Source organism: Sinocyclocheilus rhinocerous, unplaced genomic scaffold (genome assembly GCF_001515625.1).
Source record: "Sinocyclocheilus rhinocerous isolate Xijiao unplaced genomic scaffold, SAMN03320098_v1.1 scaffold68, whole genome shotgun sequence".
NCBI classification, from domain to species: Eukaryota; Metazoa; Chordata; class Actinopteri; order Cypriniformes; family Cyprinidae; genus Sinocyclocheilus; species Sinocyclocheilus rhinocerous.
In genome coordinates this window covers 831708-837536 of record NW_015666487.1, presented here as the reverse complement: position 1 = coordinate 837536, position 5829 = coordinate 831708, and the positions used below count along the sequence as shown (strand labels likewise).

The window sequence follows — 5829 nt, the reverse complement described above, 5'->3', positions numbered from 1 at the left end:
GTCATTCTTCCAGTTTTTAGGTGTTCTTGCTGTAGCAGTGTGTCCTGCTGGTTTTGCAGGGGGTTTTTTTATTTTTATTTTGTTCTCTAGAGGGGTTTTCCTAATAAGCGTGTTTAGTCATTGTCACATGGCTTCCTGACATAACAAGTCAGTTCAACCTCATGCTGAGGTTAAGTAAAATAGTTTTTACCTCATTGCATGTTACTCTCTAAACTGAGCAAAATAAGGATACACTCTCAAAAATAGAGGTGCTTCAAAGGGTTCTTCACAGCGATGCCATAACCATTTTTGGTTCCATAAAGAGCCGTTCAGTCAAAGGTTCCTTAAAAAAAAATCTCTTTCTTACCTTTTTATCATCTGAAGAGCCGTCTTTCACTACAAAGAACCTTTTGTGAAACAGAAAGGTTCTTCAGATGTTAAAGGTTCTTTATGGAACCATTTAGACAAAAAAGGTTATTCTATGGCATCCTGAAGCACCTTTATTTTTAAGAGTGTAAGTGTGAAAATTCCTTTCCTGATTGGCTTACAAGATCTGCCATTTGACCAATGGCTGAGAGTATCCTCTGTCTCTGGTGCTTGCAGTGCTGACATGCAGTAGAATGTGCAAATATTTTAATCTTAGCAGTCTGCTTAACATATTTAGGATTTTTTATTCATATTTTTCAGGTTCATATTTAAGGTTAACAAATAAACCTTAAATAAAATATGCTAAATTTAACAAAAATAAAAATTCACCTTCTCTACTCTATGTGAGAGAAAATGCCACACATTGAGAAGGTATAATATGTTCCCATTGTACATTGTACAATTGTTTCACTTTCATTTTTGCTTTTCCCAACAGACAAAAAAGTTCTGGAATACTCGGACCAAATTAGATTGGACGAGTTTTGTTATTCTTGTCAACTCAACATTCACATGCTGCTGCCAAACAATGTTTCACGGCAGGTGCTAAATTTGATTTGGGCCTCTCCTCCCCGACAGATTTCTATTAAACGTCGCTGACGTCAAAGCGGACGCCATCTTTGTCTAGGGCAGAGCAGCTCTCCATTGAAGAAGAACACGCGCATTGCCGTTGCAGCAGCTCAGTCCCTACAGAAAGGGGTTGATAGTGCTTTGCTGTTGAAATTCGCAGACAGACACTTCATTACTGACGGTCGTCCACCGACTACGGGATCAGGTAAGCTTTATTTCAAGGAGATGAGGAAAAGGATTTGATGCGATTGTTTTTCGTCTTTCTTTTAAATTTGTTTGGACAAAAAAGTGGTTGCCTTGAAGTCGTAGCGCAGGCAAGAGCAACAGTGAATGTTTTTGTCAAAATGCAGTGCGAAAACTGGCTAATTAAAAGAAATCCGTAACCTTTCGTTTTGCGTATCCGTTTGAATTTAAGCTTGATGCACTGTTCGGAGGATGTCAGATTTTAAGGACAATCTTATGTGGTTAATACGCATTTAATCGTGTGTTGGATGCGGCACGATGTGGGCGGTTTCTGCGTTTCAGCACCCTGGACAGAGACTGCGTTTGCTCCACTGCGTGTCTGTCTTGAATTCACATCCAGCCCCTGCAGCTAAATTTGATTTGGGCCTCTCCTCCCCGACAGATTTCTATTAAACGTCGCTGACGTCAAAGCGGACGCCATCTTTGTCTAGGGCAGAGCAGCTCTCCATTGAAGAAGAACACGCGCATTGCCGTTGCAGCAGCTCAGTCCCTACAGAAAGGGGTTGATAGTGCTTTGCTGTTGAAATTCGCAGACAGACACTTCATTACTGACGGTCGTCCACCGACTACGGGATCAGGTAAGCTTTATTTCAAGGAGATGAGGAAAAGGATTTGATGCGATTGTTTTTCGTCTTTCTTTTAAATTTGTTTGGACAAAAAAGTGGTTGCCTTGAAGTCGTAGCGCAGGCAAGAGCAACAGTGAATGTTTTTGTCAAAATGCAGTGCGAAAACTGGCTAATTAAAAGAAATCCGTAACCTTTCGTTTTGCGTATCCGTTTGAATTTAAGCTTGATGCACTGTTCGGAGGATGTCAGATTTTAAGGACAATCTTATGTGGTTAATACGCATTTAATCGTGTGTTGGATGCGGCACGATGTGGGCGGTTTCTGCGTTTCAGCACCCTGGACAGAGACTGCGTTTGCTCCACTGCGTGTCTGTCTTGAATTCACATCCAGCCCCTGCAGCTGAATTACCATTATATGTCTGGCAAAGTTTTGCGCAGAGGCGCCGTCTAAATATTGGTTGATTTTACCAGATGTTTAAGAGACACCGACAGGTTTTTACAAAAGACCCTGTTGACGTTACAGCATCAGGCCATTAATCACTGAAATGACAGTGAAGACGAACGCCTAGTTGTTTTATTTTGCAGCAGCATTTTATAACCAAATCGGCTCCTGTTGCTTTGCCTGCCAGATTCATTGTTGTCTCTGAATATAAATAATAAAGGTTCGATGGCATCGGGTGAGGATTTATCTAAAGTGATCAGCGATTGATAGTGGGGGAGGTCAATATGGCAAACTGCGACAGAGTGGTCGAGAATTAATGTGCGTGTTGCAGAGAAAGCAGTGTGGGGAGAGTCAGATGGGATGATGCAGAGATCAAACTTATTTAATGGAACCGATATATTCATTGTCTGCAGACGTTTATTTGGACCAAATAATCTCAACCTTGGCGTATGTATGTGATGAGGCAGCGGCAATTATCAGTGCGTGTCTTCCTGGTGGTAGACGATGGGCAGGGTCTTGAGCAAAGACGAGCGGGGGCGGATGCTGGAGATACCCTCACTGACAATGATACTTTGGGCTCACGTATGACTAGGGATGGAAATCATAGAAGAATTGCACGGTTCCATAAACGATTCTTAACGAAAAAAAGACGCGTGTTGCCAAATAATTAGATCATTTCAGACTTTTGCAGACTTTTTAGAGGCAGCGTAATGCCATACAATAATTGTCCTTAATACAATTTTTTTTTTTTACATATTTCATTCATTAATGTATTTTTTTTTTACATAGGCTATATATAATACCACAGACTACAACTAAACTCATAATGTGAAGTTACACGTTGTCGTATGAACAACCAGTCAGTAACTAGCCTACACTGATTTAAGTCTCACGAGACTTAACATAACAACATAACACAGTAACAGTTCTTTTGTTTAATTGCCAGTCATACATGACGAAAGAAATAACTTCCTGTTCAGAAACAGTTACAACTGATTTGTAATTTGAGTCACAAAGAACTGACTCATGAGAGTCAGACATGTCGCGCTGTATGGTGTTGAGTCACTAAAAAGAACCGACTCACATGAATCATTCGATCGGGAATCGATCTACACTCGTCACCGCTGTATGTTGTTGAATCACTAAAAAGAACCGACTCGTATTGGTTCGGGAATCAATCTACACTTGTACGTTTTGTTTCGCTAAAAAGAACCGCCTCACAAAAGTCATTCGTAATCGCTCTACATTCAGCAGCAGTGTTGAATAACACTGCCAGAGCATTTTAGTTTTATAACCACACTGGCGTCTGAGAGCCGTTAACGGAACAGAATGTGACGAAAATAAAAATCGAACGGCTCTTCGTTCCAAACCCTGTGCGATGCAGATTTAACAACGCTCCCAAACCCAAAGCCATTTTTGTTTTATGACACATCCTCGCGTGTAAAACACATTCTGGCTCACAGAATGTACTGATTGCACAATAGTATTATCGCGTAAAATCCCTACATTAACCGGATGCCGGATGTAACAACCCGAAATATCATCTAATCATCCAGTCAGATAGTGCAGTGTGACTTGGGCATGTCAGGATACTGCAGAAGAGTTTTTTTTTCTGTCACGTGCCTTCATCTTGCATCTGCAAATGCTCTAAAGCCACGGTATTGTTTCTCATCACGACTGTTTTTGGCCATCCTTCTGTTGTTGTAAGGTTAGTAAATGCGCATGCTGTTCCTGACGCATATAGAGCAACGAAAATGATACTTTACTACAATGAGCGGCATTGGGTTTCGCTGGTTCCGGTGTTGTGCCGAATTCTGCACCCCTGCCAGATTATGCACCCCCTCGTTGAAATCGCTACCTGATTGCCTAATCCCAACCCCACCCCTAATCCTAACCCCTCCCCCACACCTAACCCTAAACCTACCAATACTAGGGGGTGCATAATCTGGCAGGGTGCAAATTTCGGCACTACACCTGTCTGTATTTGTCTTGCGGCGGTCGTGAGAGACAGGTTGGCACGCTTCTGTTGTTGAATCTGATGGTTTAATGCGGTTTATTATGGCTTGACTGCAGAGCGCAGGGCGGCAGGGATGTTCCCTGAATAAATGGTGACTCACGCGATGCCCATTGCTACTTAATATTATAAACATACCTGATCTTAATTAATACATTCTATAACATGTAATGTTAATACAATTTAGTAGTCCATATATTTAACATAAAAGATACAGTGATTTATCCATATACTTATGGATTGGCTTGTTTATGCAAGGATAAACAATTGTACCCAAAGTCTAAATTATAGGTTCAGGTTTATTATATGTATTTTTGAGCAGCACATGTTCACAGATTCCAGTTTTAATAAATGGCTGAGCTCAGCCAGGAGTGATTCACTTAAATAAATCCTACAAACCAATTAATATGTCATCTGGAAATTGTTTCATCAAATCTTGCCACTGAGACAGCGAAGTGCTTTATTATGGTTGCTTCGATGTCTTAATTAATGACTGTATCAATGAAATGTTGTGATAGATATAATGAAAAAAGAAAACCAAAAGCTTTACCAGTAACCTGTTAAGGGAAACTGCAATGTTATTGTCAGTTAACTATCACCATAAAGTCCTTGATTTCATATTCCTAATTACATATAGCCTTTTAACACAAAATTGTTTTAGATTAAAGCACCAGCTGGGTCAAAAATTTGAACTGATTTGCTATTCCCTAAATTAAAAAGAGCAGCCAGTCTTTAATAGCAACCAATAACATGGGCCGAAGTACAAAATGGCTTCCGGATATCTCTGCGACAGTCCTGCACAAGTGCACTTGGTTGAACACTCACAGATTGAAAATATGGTCAAATGCGTCACAAGAGCATAAAAGGCAGAAGACAGCAATATATGAAAAGATGAGCAATGGGAAGAGGGGGGATAATGTTGGTAGAGAAGAAAACTAGGCAGATAAGGGACGTCAGAAGAGGGCGGCTGAGAATGAGAGGAGAAAAGACAAGATACCCCGAATAATTAGCTTGTGTGATGCATAATGACTGCAGAAAGAAGCCCCCTCATGGCAAACATCTCAGCCTGTAAGCTCTGCCCACACATGTGGGTTTCCCCTCCACCATCTGCAAATATCAATAGTGCTGGAGGTTTCTGAGGCGGATAGAGAAGCATCATAAATCAGCATAAGGACTGACGCTGTCCTCTCTCTGTGAACACAATTTTCGAGAGGTCACAGTGGTTAATAAGTGCAGTCTTAAATTTACTGAATAAAAGTGAGATTAAGCAAAGGATTAAGAGCTAGCTGATGTAATTTACTGTAGTTTGTACTTGCCACATAATACTGAAAGAACTGAAGCAATGCGGTGTGTACTGCATTTGACATCTAGTTTATGAAAATGTTAATATAAGACCTTATATTTGTGGTTGTTACAATGTGGAAATAGTATGCTATCATGGGTAATGCAGTTGTTTAAAATATGTCTGGATTAATGCATGATGAATATTACTTTTCTTACCTGTGCCATTTGTCTTTGGTAGGCATTATCAGATGGACTTGTGAAATTTCATTTTATGCATTTGGCTGCTTTTGCAAGCTGTTAGTGCGAGCA

At 40.5% G+C, this 5829-nt stretch overlaps 1 protein-coding gene across 2 annotated transcripts in view; it reads left to right on the top strand.

Moving 5' to 3' along the window:
* The first annotated feature begins 1017 nt into the window (after window positions 1–1017).
* The window catches only part of LOC107732401 (synaptosomal-associated protein 25-A), a 29259-nt gene continuing 24447 nt past the window's right edge, over window positions 1018–5829 (top strand). The window contains exon 1 of one of the 2 annotated variants that reach the window (XM_016543721.1): window positions 1018–1177. The gene's annotated coding sequence lies outside the window, so the exon portion shown is untranslated. Of the gene's footprint in view, window positions 1178–1633; window positions 1794–5829 lie in introns of those variants that run through there. The other variant, XM_016543720.1, reaches the window with a different exon arrangement.